This window comes from Pan troglodytes, chromosome 16 (assembly GCF_028858775.2).
Source record: "Pan troglodytes isolate AG18354 chromosome 16, NHGRI_mPanTro3-v2.0_pri, whole genome shotgun sequence".
NCBI lineage: Eukaryota > Metazoa > Chordata > Mammalia > Primates > Hominidae > Pan > Pan troglodytes.
Window position 1 is genome coordinate 69,227,485 of NC_072414.2, and position 15,900 is coordinate 69,243,384.

At 36.8% G+C, this 15,900-nt stretch overlaps 1 protein-coding gene across 25 annotated transcripts in view; it reads right to left on the reverse strand.

The window, feature by feature from the left end:
• Positions 1-15,900, reverse strand: part of PEAK1 (pseudopodium enriched atypical kinase 1) — a 310,312-nt gene that overhangs the window by 166,060 nt on the left and 128,352 nt on the right. For 11 of the 25 annotated variants that reach the window (XM_063795320.1, XM_063795312.1, XM_063795318.1 and 8 more), the window contains one exon: positions 4,631-4,712. The gene's annotated coding sequence lies outside the window, so the exon portion shown is untranslated. Of the gene's footprint in view, positions 1-1,367; positions 1,499-3,166; positions 3,288-4,630; positions 4,715-15,900 lie in introns of those variants that run through there. The other 14 variants (XM_054667838.2, XM_054667835.2, XM_063795306.1 and 11 more) reach the window with 6 other exon arrangements.

Below are 15,900 nucleotides of genomic sequence, written 5' to 3' on the forward strand. Positions count from 1 at the left end.
TGTGTGTTTAGATCACACACCCAAATATACACATACATACATATACACACAAATCAACAGCTCCATATTTCCCTTATTGCCATCCTGAGGTTTACTGAATATGACATCAAAGAGTTCCTTGAATTTCCATACATCTAAGAACTTATCTCATTTTTAGAAAATATCCTGGCACAGAAAGCAGACTACATAGAAATAAATCTACATTAAAACTAAATAATCAATGGCTAGGAAAAACACTTAATTTAATGCTAACGAATTTGTCAACATGACTCATTAAAAAAATTTACTGTTTCAGCAATTTCTTTATTGAAATAGTTTAAAAAGTTAAAAGGCTTTGTGTATTAAAACCATGCCTTCTGAATCACAAGGCCATCCACGTGTACAAAGGGAATGTTTTAATAAGAATGGGACACCAGCCTGGAAGCCTGGCTTGCTTGCAGTTGACTCTAGATCAGGAATTCTTTAAGCCTAAAGCCAAACAAGAGAAACTCACAAATCACAGGAAAAAGCCCAGTCATCTTGAAAAATTCTAAACCCTCAGTTAAATGTCATAACTTTTTTATGAACACTAAATCACAATGGGCCAATGAGAAACTAACAGTAGTCCTTAAAATGACTACAGTCTGGGTTAGCAAGACACAATCATATTATAATAGGTATAATTTAATGAAACTGTGTTAGGAGTTTGAAGTTTCCAGGAAACTAGCTCCTGAGTTATCTCAAAACAAAAACCAAAAAATTAATTACTATGAAGGGGCCTCTTCATCTTTTCCTTTAAAGCACCATTAAAAAGTGGCTGTAAAAAAAACCTTTGCATATGTTTTGAAGTCATACATAGAGCTGAGAATTAAAAACTAGCTCTATTCAAGTCTGCATCAAATATCATTTTGAATTCCATGGATCTGTGATGGCATGAAAATGGGTACGCAATAAGAGGTAGAGCTCTGGGCCGGGCGCGGTGGCTCACGCCTGTAATCCCAGCACTTTGGGAGGCCGAGGCGGGTGGATCACGAGGTCACGGGATCGAGACTATCCTGGCTAACACGGTGAAACCCCGTCTCTACTAAAAATACAAAAAAATTAGCCGGGCGTAGTGGCTGGCGCCTGTAGTCCCAGCTACTCAGGAGGCTGAGGCAGGAGAATGGCATGAACCCGGGAGGCGGAGCTTGCAGTGAGCCGAGATCGCGCCACTGCACTCCAGCCTGGGCAACAGAGCGAGACTCCGTCTCAAAAAAAAAAAAAAAAAAAAAAAAAAAAAAGAGGTGGAACTCTGTAGGGCACGGCATCAGGAAAGAACATCAGCAGCTAGGCAAGAGAATCTTATAATGGACTCTTAAGAAAACCAGACTTCAGAAAGGAGATAATACCTTTTTCTTCTCTAAAATAAGTCAAATCTCAAAATGTTGCTTTCAAATTTTGTTGTATATCAACGCCATCCTTTGCTGTTTTCCTTATTTGATTAGAACCATCTGGGAGATCCTCCTTTCTTTTATTAGTTCTACAGAAAACATGCAGTTAATCATCTTAAAAAACAGTTTTTAATATAGAACAACAACTGGAGACTGTATTAATGATCAAATTTTCATATCTGCAGAGAAAGCACCATCATACCATGTAGTCTAGAAAGTCAGTTTCTTTTAAAGGAAAGACAATTTAGAAAAAAAAATTGTACAAGAAAAACTGCTCATACCCACATACTAGTTTTAAAATTATTTTCTTTCCAATTAAAAAAATACTAAAAAGTTACACAGAAGTTGTAGCTCTACAACTACAAAGTGGAAATAAAAAAGAAAACCCACTTCAATAAAGGCAATGAAATAATTAATTTTACGTAGAGCTTAGCTTCCCATGCTTATTTATTCAAAGTATCCTTTTAAATTAACTGAAATTTTCCTTAGCTCACCTACAATTTATGAATACTTTATTATAAAGTATGATTTCTCTTTGCATTAGTCAGGATAACGTATGTGATTGATAAACACAAGGATATTAAAAGTCAATTATGCTTATTCTTAATCCAGGAATAAATGAAAACCAAAATTAAATCAACTCATAGACCTTATTACTTGCCACTTCCTTACCTCTTTGTTACTGTTATTTATATAGCTGTAGTCATTACTACTTTCATATTAGAAAATGTTTGTTTCTCCTTCTTGGATTTTTTCATAAATCACTGAATTCTCACTTTCTCACAAAATAGTACTTCATTGAAGGATGTAATTAGTCTCACTAAAGCCAGAAAACATGATAAACTTGGTTGAGAGTCACAGAGTCACTTAGTCTAGCCCAGCTATATGACCAATTCAATCTGGTCATGTAAACAATGAAGAGAATGATATTTAACTCACAAGAGTATGGTGATGAGGCTCACATGAGATTAATGTATGTAAAGAGCAAAGAGCTTTGAAACGTTTACAGTGCCATACAAATGCGAAGGTCTCAGTCTCACCATCTTCACATGGCAGGATTCAATGAAGTGATCTCTAAAGACTTATCTCGCAACCAAAAATTCTTAAGCTATTCACATGTGAAGCACATTTTAAAAATCTACTGATAGGATAATTGTATTACTGTAAGGGACTTACGGAACAATGAAGTCAATCTTCTCATCTTACAAAATGTATGAAAACAGGTTAAGATACTTGTAGAGCACATGAGTCAGTAGGAAAGCTGGGAATTGAAAGAACCCAGATCTGAGCCCCACCTCAAAGTCCTTTCTATCATATGTTGCTGTTCACTATTCTGTGAATTTAAAATCTCTCTTCACCATAGGATCATGTAACCTAAATTACTTTTTCAAACTGGTTACAATGAAAAGCTTGTTAAGATGGAAATATTATTTTGGTGAGGCGATTTAACTGCTAATAGTTGAATTAAGAATGCTTACAAATGACACTAATAGCAAAAGGAGCTCAGACTAAATTGTCCAGCTATTTGTTTGGTTTGTGTAATATTAAATTTTAAGTCAGCTGGGTGTGGTGGCTCAAGTCTGTAATCCCAGTACTTTGGGAGGCCGAGGTGGGCGGATTACAAGGTCAGGCGATCAAGACCATCCTGGCTAACACGGTGAAACCCCGTCTTCTCTACTAAAACACACACACACACACACACACACACACACACACACACACACACACACAAATTAGCCAGGTGTGGTGGCACGCACCTGTAGACCCAGCTGCTTGGGAGGCTGAGGCAGGAGAATTACTCGAACCTGGAAGGCAGAGGTTGCAGTGAGCCAAGATCACGCCACCGCACTCCAGCCTGGGCGACAGAGTGAGACTTGTCTCAAAAAAAAAAAAAAGTAAGTCAATAGACATGGGTTTACAAACCCTATCTAACCTTTCCCAATACACGGTTTTGAATCTGCTTTTGGTACTTACTAGCTATGTGATCTCGGACAATTTGCTTATTTCTTTGTTTTAAAGATTAGTATGTCACCTGGCTGTCGTGAATTAAATAAGTTAGTTCACGTTAAGTCCTTACAATAGTGTCTAGCACACAGTAAGTGCTTATAAACGTTAGTTCCCATCTCTAATCTTCCAAACTTTTGAGGAATAGAGAATACTCTCCCCCTTTTTACTTCATCAGAAAGTAAATGAAATAAATTCCTTAAATGAAAGTAAATTCCTTATATGAAATACATATGTCCTCCACCCTCTACTTCAATAATCAGCAGTTGCACAACAACTAAACCTAAATAAAATAGGGAACATTGTGACATAATGGAAGGCAAATACAGTTTGGAGTCAACAGATATGAGTCTGAATCCCAACTTAACTCTTTAAGAGCTTCTGACCTCAAGCAATTTATCAAACCTCACAAAACTTTCCATGTTAAAATGAGATTGCTATCTAGCTGTTTATAATTTTGTCTTTCATATTCATAGTTAAGTTGCTAATCATTTGATATCCCCTATGTCATTTTTTTTTTATTGCATCTATTTGATTCTTCTCTCTTTTCTTCATTAGTCTGGCTAGCGGTCTATTTTGCTGATCTTTTCAAAAAAACAGCTCCTGCATTCATTGATTTTTTGAAGGGTTTTTCGTGTCTCTGCCTCCTTCAGTTCTGCTCTGATCTTAGTTATTTCTTGTCTTCTGCTAGCTTTTGAATTTGTTTGTTATTGCTTCTCTAGTTCTTTTAATTTCGATGTTAGGGTGTTGATTTTAGATCTTTCCTGCTTTCTCTTGTGGGCATCTAGTGCTATAAATTTCCCTCTATACACTGCTTTAAATGTGTCCCAGAGATTCTGGTATGTTGTATCTTTGTTCTCAAAGACTATTTGGTTTCAAAGAACATCTTTATTTCTGCCTTCATTTCGTTATTTACCCAGTAGTCATTCAGGAGCAGGCTGTTCAGTTTCCATTTGGTTATGCGGTTTTGAGTGAGTTTCTTAATCCTGAGTTCTAATTTGATTGCACTGTGGTCTCAGAGACTGTTATGATTTCTGTTCTTTTGCATTAGTTGCAAATAGTTTGAAAAGGGCATGTCTTATTCACCTTTATCTCCTCCATACTACTATGGCAAGGTTTAAAATTATTAGATTTTTGCTGAAATAAGACAGGAGATTAATAAAAGAGATTTAAGACCAGAATAAACATGTTACATTATGGAAAGAAAAAGTACAAACCTGGTTTAATTGGCTCCAACTCTGGGCATTATGTTGTTGCTTCCTTTTCTTTCCTTACAAATGGATCTCAAGTATTCTTTTCCTATTAGAAGATGCAAAGTGGGGAAGATATATTAATAAAGGGCATTTGAATCACTCTTTAAAACTAAGCATTCTTTAATTCACCATAAGGCAGAATCAAACTCTTACTTATTCTATTTGATGAACTTATTTTTAAGCTATAAAATCACTAAGAGGTGTTTTAATTGGTTAATACAACAGAAACATTATAGGCTTAAGTAGCCAAAAAGTAAACATATATTATAGTGCATTAAAATAAATTTGTTCCTTACTTCAAAAAATTACTTTCAAAGAATAGCAGTACCTCTGTTAAAGATAACTTCACTATTCAGGGGTTGCATGAAACAGTGTAGTTTATTATAATACATTACACAAAAATACTTCTGGTTCCTACAGTTCTTAACCTTTTGGGTGGAAGGTGAGTGGTGAGTTATATAAAACTTTGATAATCCAAAAGAAGCTATAAATTGCATCTTCATAAAAATGTGTACATATGCATCATATCTTGCATATAATTTTAGTTGAGTCATGAAACCCAGTCATGTACCCTGTAGATCTCTAAAACCTGTTGGCAGACTCTGTTCTTGAGTTTCTAAAAATGAACAGACTTAAGAAAATGAAGAAATAGTGACCCAGAGAGATGAAAAAGATTAAAAGGGCCACACTGTACTCAGGAAGAGAAGGATGTTCAACTACCATATTAATCCACATAAGACTGACCATGCAAAATTTACTGTAAATCAGTGCCTTCGGGTCAGAGTAATTCTTACAACAAAACCAGAATAGGAGACTTCATGGTGCCTAGTACATAGCAGCTCATGAAATGATACGAATTAAAAAATATTTGTCAAGTAATGAAAATGGATAAAATATAAAAACGCAATTTCCAAGTAAATGAAATGTTTTCCAGCTGACCAAATAAGTGGCAAACTTAAACGTTTATTATCTACTACATAACATTATATAATATCCTACTATTCAAGAATGCTTAAATTGTGATTCAAAAAGGATAAAGTTGTCCTCCTTTTAACAGTAATTAGGCAAAGACATAGAACTTCTTCCTTCCCAGTTTCCTTTTTGGGTTCCTCTTTTTCCCTTTCCTCCTAGGGTTCAGTGTTTTGCCCACTTCACACTCTACTCACATTTTCTGTATTCCTCCAGGACTGGGAGGAACTCAAATGAAAACCCTGAATCCTAACCTTTCACCTGAGCCTCAGACTCCTACATCCAGTTGTTTGTTGGATGTTTCTAACTGAAGGTACTATAGGCAAAAACTCAATATATCCCAAACTGAGCTGTTCATCTTTTCCTAAAATCTGTTCCTTTTTAAAGTCCCTGTCACAGCAGAACAACAGCCCCTTAACTTCTCAAGCCAAAAGTCGGGCAATCATCTCACACTTCACCAGTCATCTTCAATTCTTATTGATTTCTACTTTAAACACTTTCCAAGTCTATTTCCTCAATTCCATCCCTATTAACAGTATCTAAATCCAAGTTATCTCTCAATATGACCAAATCAGTAACCTAACTCATCTCCCCATCTCTAATTTTATCCTACCTCAAATTTATTTACATACTTCTGCCAACATGATTGGTTTAAAATAAAAATTTTGCCACATCAAGCACTATCATATATCAAACCCTCATTATGCCAAACTCTTCAAAGCAACCCAGCACTAACAGAATAAAGTCCTTTATTCAAAGAATAAATGTCCAAGTATGACATATAAAGTCCTCAATGACCAGGCTCATACCTATCTCTTCAACTTTATTTCCTATCTCCCACTTTATTGCACCACTGACATACTGAACTATTTGTCAATCCCATATATTCTCATGCTGTTCTCTTTGCCAGTATATCTTTACCTACCTTCCACACATAGGAAATTCTTACTTATTCAGGTACAAGATCACTTTCTCTGGAAACCCTGACCACAGGATACTTCTCTACACCACCAAGCTCACATATCATTGCAACAAGCACTCAGGAGATATTTAACTGAATATTAACGAAACTACACAAACTAATGACAAAGCAGCATACAATTTATATACATAAAACCAGTGAGAAGGGAAACGAAATGGATTTTAGTAAGTCTTTTTGGAGAAAAGGTCTTAACCTGGTGGATCCAAGGAGTAATTGTTCAGATTGTTGAAGAGAAGAAATAAAAGTATTTCAATGAGGCCGGGCGCGGTGGCTCATGCCTGTAATCCCAGCACTTTGGGAGGCCGAGGCAGGCGGATCACGAGGTCAGGCGATCAAGACCATGGTGAAACCTCATCTCTACTAAAAAGACAAAAATTAGCCGGGTGTGGTGGCGGGCGCCTGTAGTCCCAGCTACTCGGGAGACTGAGGCAGGAGAATGGCGTGAAACCAGGAGGCGGAGCTTGCAGTGAGCCGAGATAGTGCCACTGCACTCCAGCATGGGCACAAAGCAAGACTCCGTCTCAAAAAAAAAAAAAAAAAAAGTATTTGAATGAGTAAAACAGAGATGGAAATGAAGACATTCATAGGAGGCTAAGAAGACATGTATTGCAAGGTTTGGAGGAACAGTAAACAGCAAATATAAATTAACAAATGCAGCTATCCCTATAAAGAGGGTTAGATACTATAACCAATAATTCACCAAAGACCTTCAAATATTTTTTCCTGAAAACATATGGCAAAGTTGACATTTAGGTACTATCCTGTACTTTCATTAGAGATATATTAGAGAAATATTTTCATCTTTTAGTCACTTCCCTGCATCCTTATAGGTTTAAGAAGGTATCCCCACTGAATTAGCACTTACTGAAGAACTTTACATAAAATTCTCAAATTATAACACATCTCTATATTGCATAATAGTTTATTGAAATTGGAATAAGGTAACATAAGACTCTATTTCAATTAGGTCAAGGGCTGGTTAATCTTACAAAACAGTCTTCAGTACTAGAACATTAGGTTGCTCCAAATAAGCAGGGAAAGTGAAAATATAGTATACTTGATGTTAAATTCACAGATGATTTCAACTGCAAACACTTTGCTTTCTAAATGCAATATAATTAAAAAGCATCAATCCTTAAACTTAAATACACGACCAGGTGCAGTGCCTCATGCCTGTAATCCCAGCACTTTGGGAGGCTGAGGCTGGCGGATCACCTGTGGTCAGGAGCTCGAGTCCAGCCTAGCCAACATGGTGAAATCCCATCTCTACTAAAAATATAAAAATTAGTGGGGCATGGTGGCAGAAGCCTGTAATCCCAGCTACTCAGGAGGCTGAGGCAGAGAGAATTGCTTGAACCCAGGAGGCGAAGGTTACAGTGAGCCGAGATCGTGCACTCCAGCCTGGGCGACAGAGCCAGACTCTGTCTCAAAAAGAAAGAAAGAAACCAAAACACCTAAGATAATACACTAGTCATAGTGCAGAAGAATAAATCTATGAGGTATTTCCATGTGAAGAGTGAATATTAAGGTCATCTACCAAAAATAAGGAGAAAAAGATGCTGTTATAATTACTTTTTTTTTTTTGAGACGGAGTCTCATTCTGTTGCCCAAGCTGAAGTGCAGTGGCATGATTCAGCTCACTGCAACCTCTGCCTCCCAGGCTCAAGCGATTCTCCTGCCTCAGCTTCCCGAGTAGCTGGGATTACAGGAGCCTTGCATCACGCCCAGCTAATTTTGTTTTGAGACAGAGTCTCACTCTGTTGCCCAGGCTGAAGCGCAGTCCACAATCTTGGCTCACTACAGCCTCCATTTCCCGGGTTCAAGCGATTCTCCTACCTCAACCTCCAGAGTAGCTGGGATTACAGGTGCCCAGCACCATGCCTGGCTAATTTTTGTATTTTTAGTAGAGATGGGGTTTCATCATGTTGGCTGGTCTCAAACTCCTGACCTCAAGTGATCCACCTGTCTTGGCCTCCCAAAGTGTGGGATTACAGGCATGAGCCACTGTGCCTGGCTAATTTTATATTTTTAGTAGAGACAGGGTTTCACCATGTTGGCCAGGCTGGTCTCAAATTCCTGACCTCAAGTGATACACCCGCTTCAGCCTCCCAAAGTGCTGGGATTACAGGCATAAGCCACCTTGCCCAGCTTCTTCTTCTTTTTTTTTTTTTGCTCAGTTGCCCAGACTGGCAGACGGGAGGGCAGTGGCGTGATCATGGATCACTGCAGCCTCCACCTCCCAGGCTCAAGCAATCCTCCCACCTCAGCCTCTCTGGTAGCTGGGACTACGGGTGCACACTACCATGTCTGAATAATTCTTTTCTATTTTTTTTTTGTAGAGATGGGGTTCTGACTTGTTACCCAGGCTGGATAACTACTCTTGATGACATAAAATCTACTGTTTGCAGTAAAGACAGAAAGCATTCACCCTAATACCTTAGAAGACTATAGAATCAGTCAGAAGAAGATCAAGTCAGAAACATAAGCAGCACAAATAAATCAGCCACCCCAAACTGAAGAATCTCTAAATGTAGGTCTGTATCATTTTTATTTTAAGCGTTTAACTATATAGCCATATAAGACAATAACAAAGGCATATTTTCTATACCAAGGAACAAGATGATTAGGAAACAGATACATGCTAACAAGCACAGAATCACTTTGAAGTGTAACAGTCAATGCATGGGGTTGTATGATGGCTTGTCCTTGACTTTGTAAATGCCAATTCCCTGCTTTCAGATTTGCAGACAGTAAAACATGAGATACAAAGCTGAATGTTAATTTTCAACATAACACTGATATGTCAGAAAGTAGGGGTAATTCTCATTCTCACATAATACCTGTCATTTTAAAACACCCCTACTGATATGAACCAACATTCGTGAATGAAAGGTTAAAAAATGCTTTTGAGCTGTCATATTCAAGCAAATTGACAGATATGAATGCACACACACACTAGTCTTCGATTATGAAATCTCCTCACACATAAACACTATTATAAAATAAATTTCTTTAAGAGAAAAGCGACTGATAATGTTACAAGCTTGCTAAAGAGAATAACATCAACCATAAAAGAAACTGGCGGCCCACCAATATGATGCTGACAACCACATTATGCTCAAGCGTGCTATAGAGGATCATTTAAATGCTGTCAATGTCACCTGTACTCCTTCAATATTCCATTTTATGAAAAACCTTCTGACTTAAGGAATATGGAATCATCCATCTGGTCTAAAACAGCAAACTGTTTTCATCTTGTATGCATTTATTTTTCACTAAAAAAGAGAGTTATGGCCAGGCGCGGTGGCTCACGCCTGTAATCCCAGCACTTTGGGAGGCCGAGGCAAGTGGACCACGAGGTCAGGAGATCGAGACCATCCTGGCTAACACGGTGAAACCCCATCTCTACTAAAAATACAAAAAATTAGCCCGGCATGTTGGTGGGTGCCTGTAGTCCCCGCTACTCAGGAGGCTGAGGCAGGAGAATGGCGTGAACCCAGGAGGCGGAGCTTGCAGTGAGCCGAGATTGTGCCACTGCACTTCAGCCTGGGCGACGGAGCAAGACTCCGTCTCAAAAAAAAAAAAAAAAAAAAAAAAAAAAAAAAAAAAAGAGTTATATATTTCTTGTGATCACAATTTCAAGTAAAATTAGGACTAATGCTTACACTGTACAAATATAAGGGTTATTTGTAAAAGAGTAGCAGATTTTCTACACATGCACACACACACAATGATTCTTGTTATCTGTGGTAGTTATGGTCCATTAAATTGCCACAAACACTGAGTTAGTGAACACTGAACCACTGCTTCTAGGGAAAATGGGAAAGAAGGTTAGGTTTCTAGGAGCCTCTGGTCACAACATTTTCATCAACTAGCCAAGACATAACCTTGTTTTATCTGTATTTCTGTTTAAAGACACCTTACTTAATATATATTTACTCATTAACACTGAAATCATGGCTGAAAGCATAACTCATGATTGAGAGAAGCTTACTTAACATACATATTTCTTGCATAGATATATCACAGCTTTCTTGCACTTAGGAATATTACACAGCACTTTGGCACAACACTGGGGGCCATTTGCTTAAAAAAGCAAAATTACCAAAAAAAAAAAAAAAGCACAGAAAATGTGAAAAATGTGGCATTAAGTAGACTGCAAAAGGGATGTTTGTTTACAGTATAAGAACCGAAACAAGAAGGCAGAGTATCAAGAGTATCACCTTGTGCAACTACAGCTGAGAATTTGCACATCAGGTGACTCAAATTTTTTTACCACTCTGAGTGTGCCTGCAAATTATTACAAAAGCACCGTAAGTACTGATTTAGGGATTACAGATAAATTTTAGGAAGTAGGCCAATTTGGAAATACGCAGTTAGTGAATAATAAGGATTAACTTATGTACGTATATGAATGTATATGAATGCTTACATATATATAGTCTTATATATACGAACTTGTGACATATGACATACTTAGCAGGAAAGACAAGTTATAGAACTCCCTAGTGTGAGATTCTCTTATGATCCAGTTCTATATCTCCACTTGGCACAATGAATACTCTACCTGAATGACCTATCAGCACTTCAAACTTAAAATACTAAGCTCATCATATGCCCTTATTCCAAACCAGTCTTCTGCTGTATTACTCTAATCCTGGCATCATCACATCTATTCAAGTCATTCTATGACTATCTCCCTTCTCCACATCCTCGCCAGGCACCAAATCATGTTGATTCTTCCCCTGAATTATCTCTTAAACTTATCTCCCCCTGCCTAAAACCACTACTGTTATCACCAAATGCCTTTCTAATTACTTGAACCATTGGCAGTTTACTGCCTTCCCTCTTTATCTCATACTCCAAAAATGTTACTGCCACTGTTCTCTTTTAAAAACCCAAACCTAATCATATTCTTCATTTCCTGGTACCTATGTAATAAGCACCACATTTTTTGATATATATGTCCATTCATGATTTGGCACCAAGCCATCTTTTTAGAATCATACTGACACTCATACCTGATAATCACTATATTCCAGCCACAGTAATCTATTTCCCCCTCTTTGAATATGCCATGCTTTAAAAAACCCTTTATACATGTTAGTCCTCCCACTAGAAATGCTCTTTCCATTCTCTACTTGACCTTAAAGCTTCTGCCAATGCTACCTCCTCTTTGAAGCCCCTCCAACGCTGGCCACGTTAGTCAGTCTTCCATGTGCTTCCACAGTATTTTCACACACTTTTATTATAGAATTACTTAAACGTAGTTATAATTACTAAGAGAGAAAGTGCAAGAATGTAAATGGTTAGCTAAATATTGATTACTATTATAACTAGGTGATGTGGATTTGTTATATTATTCTCTAGTCTAGTGTATGCTGAATTTCCATTATAAGGAAGTAAAAAATATAGAGACAGAAAATATTTGTCTACAATTAATTGAAGCTCTGATTTATGTATGACTTTAAAAAACAGGGCATTATTTTATTTCCCCCCACACAAAATGTGCAGAGGTAGGTAGTCTAGGATTAGTACAGAGGCTGAAGGGGTCATCAAGTCCAAGGCTCTTTCTATCTTTTTGCTAAGTGTGTTGATTTGTTGCTTCAAAGCTGTTTGCTTTAGATATAAGCATTACCTCTGCATTCATGGCAGGAAAAAGGACAGTGCCAGTCACACATTTACCCCCAAAACAGGAGAAACAAAAGCATTTTTCCAGTGCCCTCAGCAAATTTGGCCTATATCACACTGTCCATATCTGCTGGATAAGACAACAGTGTCTTGATGGCCTGATCTCTGAAAGCTGAGACTGGCTTTGTGCTTTAGCAACCAATCCAGTACCTAGAACACACAGGTACTTTGTGTCTACTGAATGTATGAGTCTAATAAAGGAAACTACAGTAAATATATAACAGAAGAACTCTGCTTTTATAATTTTATTTAAATAATATAAAAGGTATTTTAAAAATTATAAGTACTATGCAAATAAAGATTTGTATAGCAGTTTGACATCTACGATTATGAAATAATATACCATTTTACTGCTCTCTGTAAAGATTCAGATAGAACATTAACAAGTTATCGAGAGGTCTGAATTTTTGTCTAGGCAAAACATTCAATCTTCCTGAACCTTGGTTTACCTAAAAGATAATGCTTATTTATTTCTCAGGGTTGTTCTGAGAATAAAGGAAATATAACAATATGAATGCACATTGAAATGTGTAAAATGCGATAAACACATGCATTATAAACACAACAGCCCTTTCAGGTCCTGAAAGGAAATTTGCAGTCTTATGTAGTATGCATAGAGCATCTGGCATACCAATAATATGAATTAAAAATTAAACACTATCAATACCTAGTATAGATGTTGGACATTATAATATGTATGGTTAGATGAGTTTTTGAACTTGATCTTTTTTCTTTCATTGCTATAGGAAACTAAACTAACTGTAACTGATATTTATACCTCATTAAGGAAAAAATGCTTTATAACATAAATCTGGTTTCTCATTGCAATGATATGATATATACAATTTAAAAAGGAGAATATGAAAAATAAAATAAATGGGTTAATACAGAACAGTTGACATCAAATCTCAATTCAACAATTAATATTTACTACCAATGGATGAATGGCACTGATGTAAGTCAAGGTCCTAAAGTACTTCTAAATTAAATCGAGTAATAAATAAAACAGTAGAAGCATTGAATATTAGTTTTCCTTTGGCTTTAATAACCTTGACTAAGCTTATAAAAAGTACCACTCAGGGTGACCTTATGGCTCATGTATATATGCACAGGCCACAGTGGTAGTCAGAACTAGTTCTATAAATGATAACATGATGGCCTGTTCTCTTGAGTTTTTACTAAGCTGTGTAGGTCTTCATTTATAAGAGTGTTATATTAAAATAAGCATGGTATATACAACATAAAACAGTTGCCAATACTAAGGAAGAGAAAAAAAGACATTTTAAAACAAAAAAAATCCTTATAGACTATTACAGTGAGAAGTGATCTTCACTTTTACTAGATTTGTGGACTACGGATGCTTTGAAGAACATGGTCTTTTCTCAAGTCTTTTAAATTAACTCTCACTTCTCAAATATTCAACTATCTCAACCTTATTAATAAAGCCTCATCATACTCTGATTCATTTAAGCAGAAACTCTTTTCCATGTAGGTTACCATGGAATTACTTGATACTGAAAACTGATTCATCTTAATGCAAAACACTACCTCAAGACTGTAGGCCAGTAAATTCCAACACAGTATTACATAATGCACTATCAACCGAAAAATTCCAAACAGTGGATCAGACTTCTTATCTTATAGTTGCGGAACATCTATTTCAACAAGAAGTAAAACATGTCCAAACAGTAAGAATGAGCTTATGTTTTATAGCTATATCCACCCAGTTTCAACTACATAGATTTTTGTTTATAAACGAGGGGAGAAAGAATGTTTCTCTTCCTGTTTTATCTGCTCATATAGCTTCATCAGCTGAAGCTTCAACAGTGAATATTTCTTCTACAAAGAAAATTTGGGGTACCTGGAATAAGCAAGAAATGATACGTCAATGTGCTGATGTTTCTAAAATTAAAAGATGTAAGTGGTATTTTAATATAAAGAGCTATTTCAAATATTTAACTTTGTAGATGGAAAAGGAAGTGTATTAATTTAAAGATTCACTGCTGTTTAAAATATTCCCCTTATTTTCTTTCAATAAAAACTAAAAAGAGGAGGGGAAAGAAAGGCACTAAGAGAGCAACCTAGACAGTGAAAATGAGTCACTAGGGAATAAAGAGGTAAGGATGCCTTATTTTCTTTGGCTCATGAATTACCCTTACCTAAAATGGTAAAGGAGATTTGATTATATGAATATTGAATTATTACATATGCCCTGAAATTATGTACATCTAATATGTATCAATAAAAATAAATAAATGGGACCAGGCAAGGTGGCTCACGCCGGTAATCCCAGCACTTTGGGAGGCCAAGGCAGGCAGATCACTTGAGGTGAGGAGTTCGAGACCAGCCTGGCCAACATGGTGAAACCCCCATCTCTACTAAAAATATAAAAAATTAGCCAGGTGTGGTGGCAGGCATCTGTAATCCCAGCTACTCGGGAGGCTGAGGCAGGAGAATTGCTTGAACTCAGGAGGCGGAGGTTGAAGTGAGCCAAGATCACGCCACTGCATTCCAGCCCGGGTGACAGAGCGAGACTCTGTCTCAAAAAATAAATAAATAAAATAAAATAAATGACAAATTGAAAAAAAAGTAAAATGCAGGTATCTAAATCTGAAAATTGAAATAAAATAAAATGGTAGAGGACGAGTTTATCCTAGGGCAGATTATTAACTATGATCTAGGATTGTTCTTAGGAGGTCTCATGTTTAAAGAGGCCCATATTTTTCTTTTAACACTGAAAAATTAAGAAAATATTAAAAATGAAGAAAGGGATATAGGGAGAGAATGAGACAAAGGAAGGACAAGCACACACACAGAACTTTGGCCCAAAGTACCAAGTACTACAGCTTAGAGAATGCCCCAGGAGATCAATCACTGTCACATTATGACATCAGAGATCGAAATTCCCGTTTAGTCTAAAATGACCAAAATTGGACTTAATCAGAAATAATCAGCTGTAAAATATGCAGATCTGAAAGGTTCAGACTATGCTCCACTGTCATTCCCAGTTAGGATATCAAATTGAATTTGCAAGTTTAGATGATTTGTATTTGCTAAAATTAGGTCTCAGGATACACAGAGAATGTGAAATGCTCCCTGAAGCAGCTGACTTGATATATGCTCTGAGGAAGTACTACTGCCATTCACAGAAAAAAGCATATGTTTCATAGCAGCTACTTTAAAATCAATGTTTTCACTGCCTCTGATAGTAACAGAAGTAAAATATTTGTATTTCAAACTCACTCCAAGCTGAAAATTTAAAAAATGAATCTTCTTATAAACTTGTGTTGGCAAAGTATATGCTACTAACACCTGTGACTGCCTCTTCCCCAAAGCATATGTCACTTCAGCTGACATAACAGCTTGTCCTCCTTGGAGGAATTCAATCACCTCATCAATAGTACTGGTCAAGCAGATGAAAATATTTCTCATGGGGCAGTTTATCTTAGTGCAATAAGATGTTTCTAAAACTCTTTAAAATCTGTAAGCATGTGAAATCTGGTGAAACCTCATTTCTACTAAAAATACAAAAATTAGCTGGGCATGGTGGCACGCACCTGTAATCCTAGCTACTCAGGAGGCTGAGGCAGGA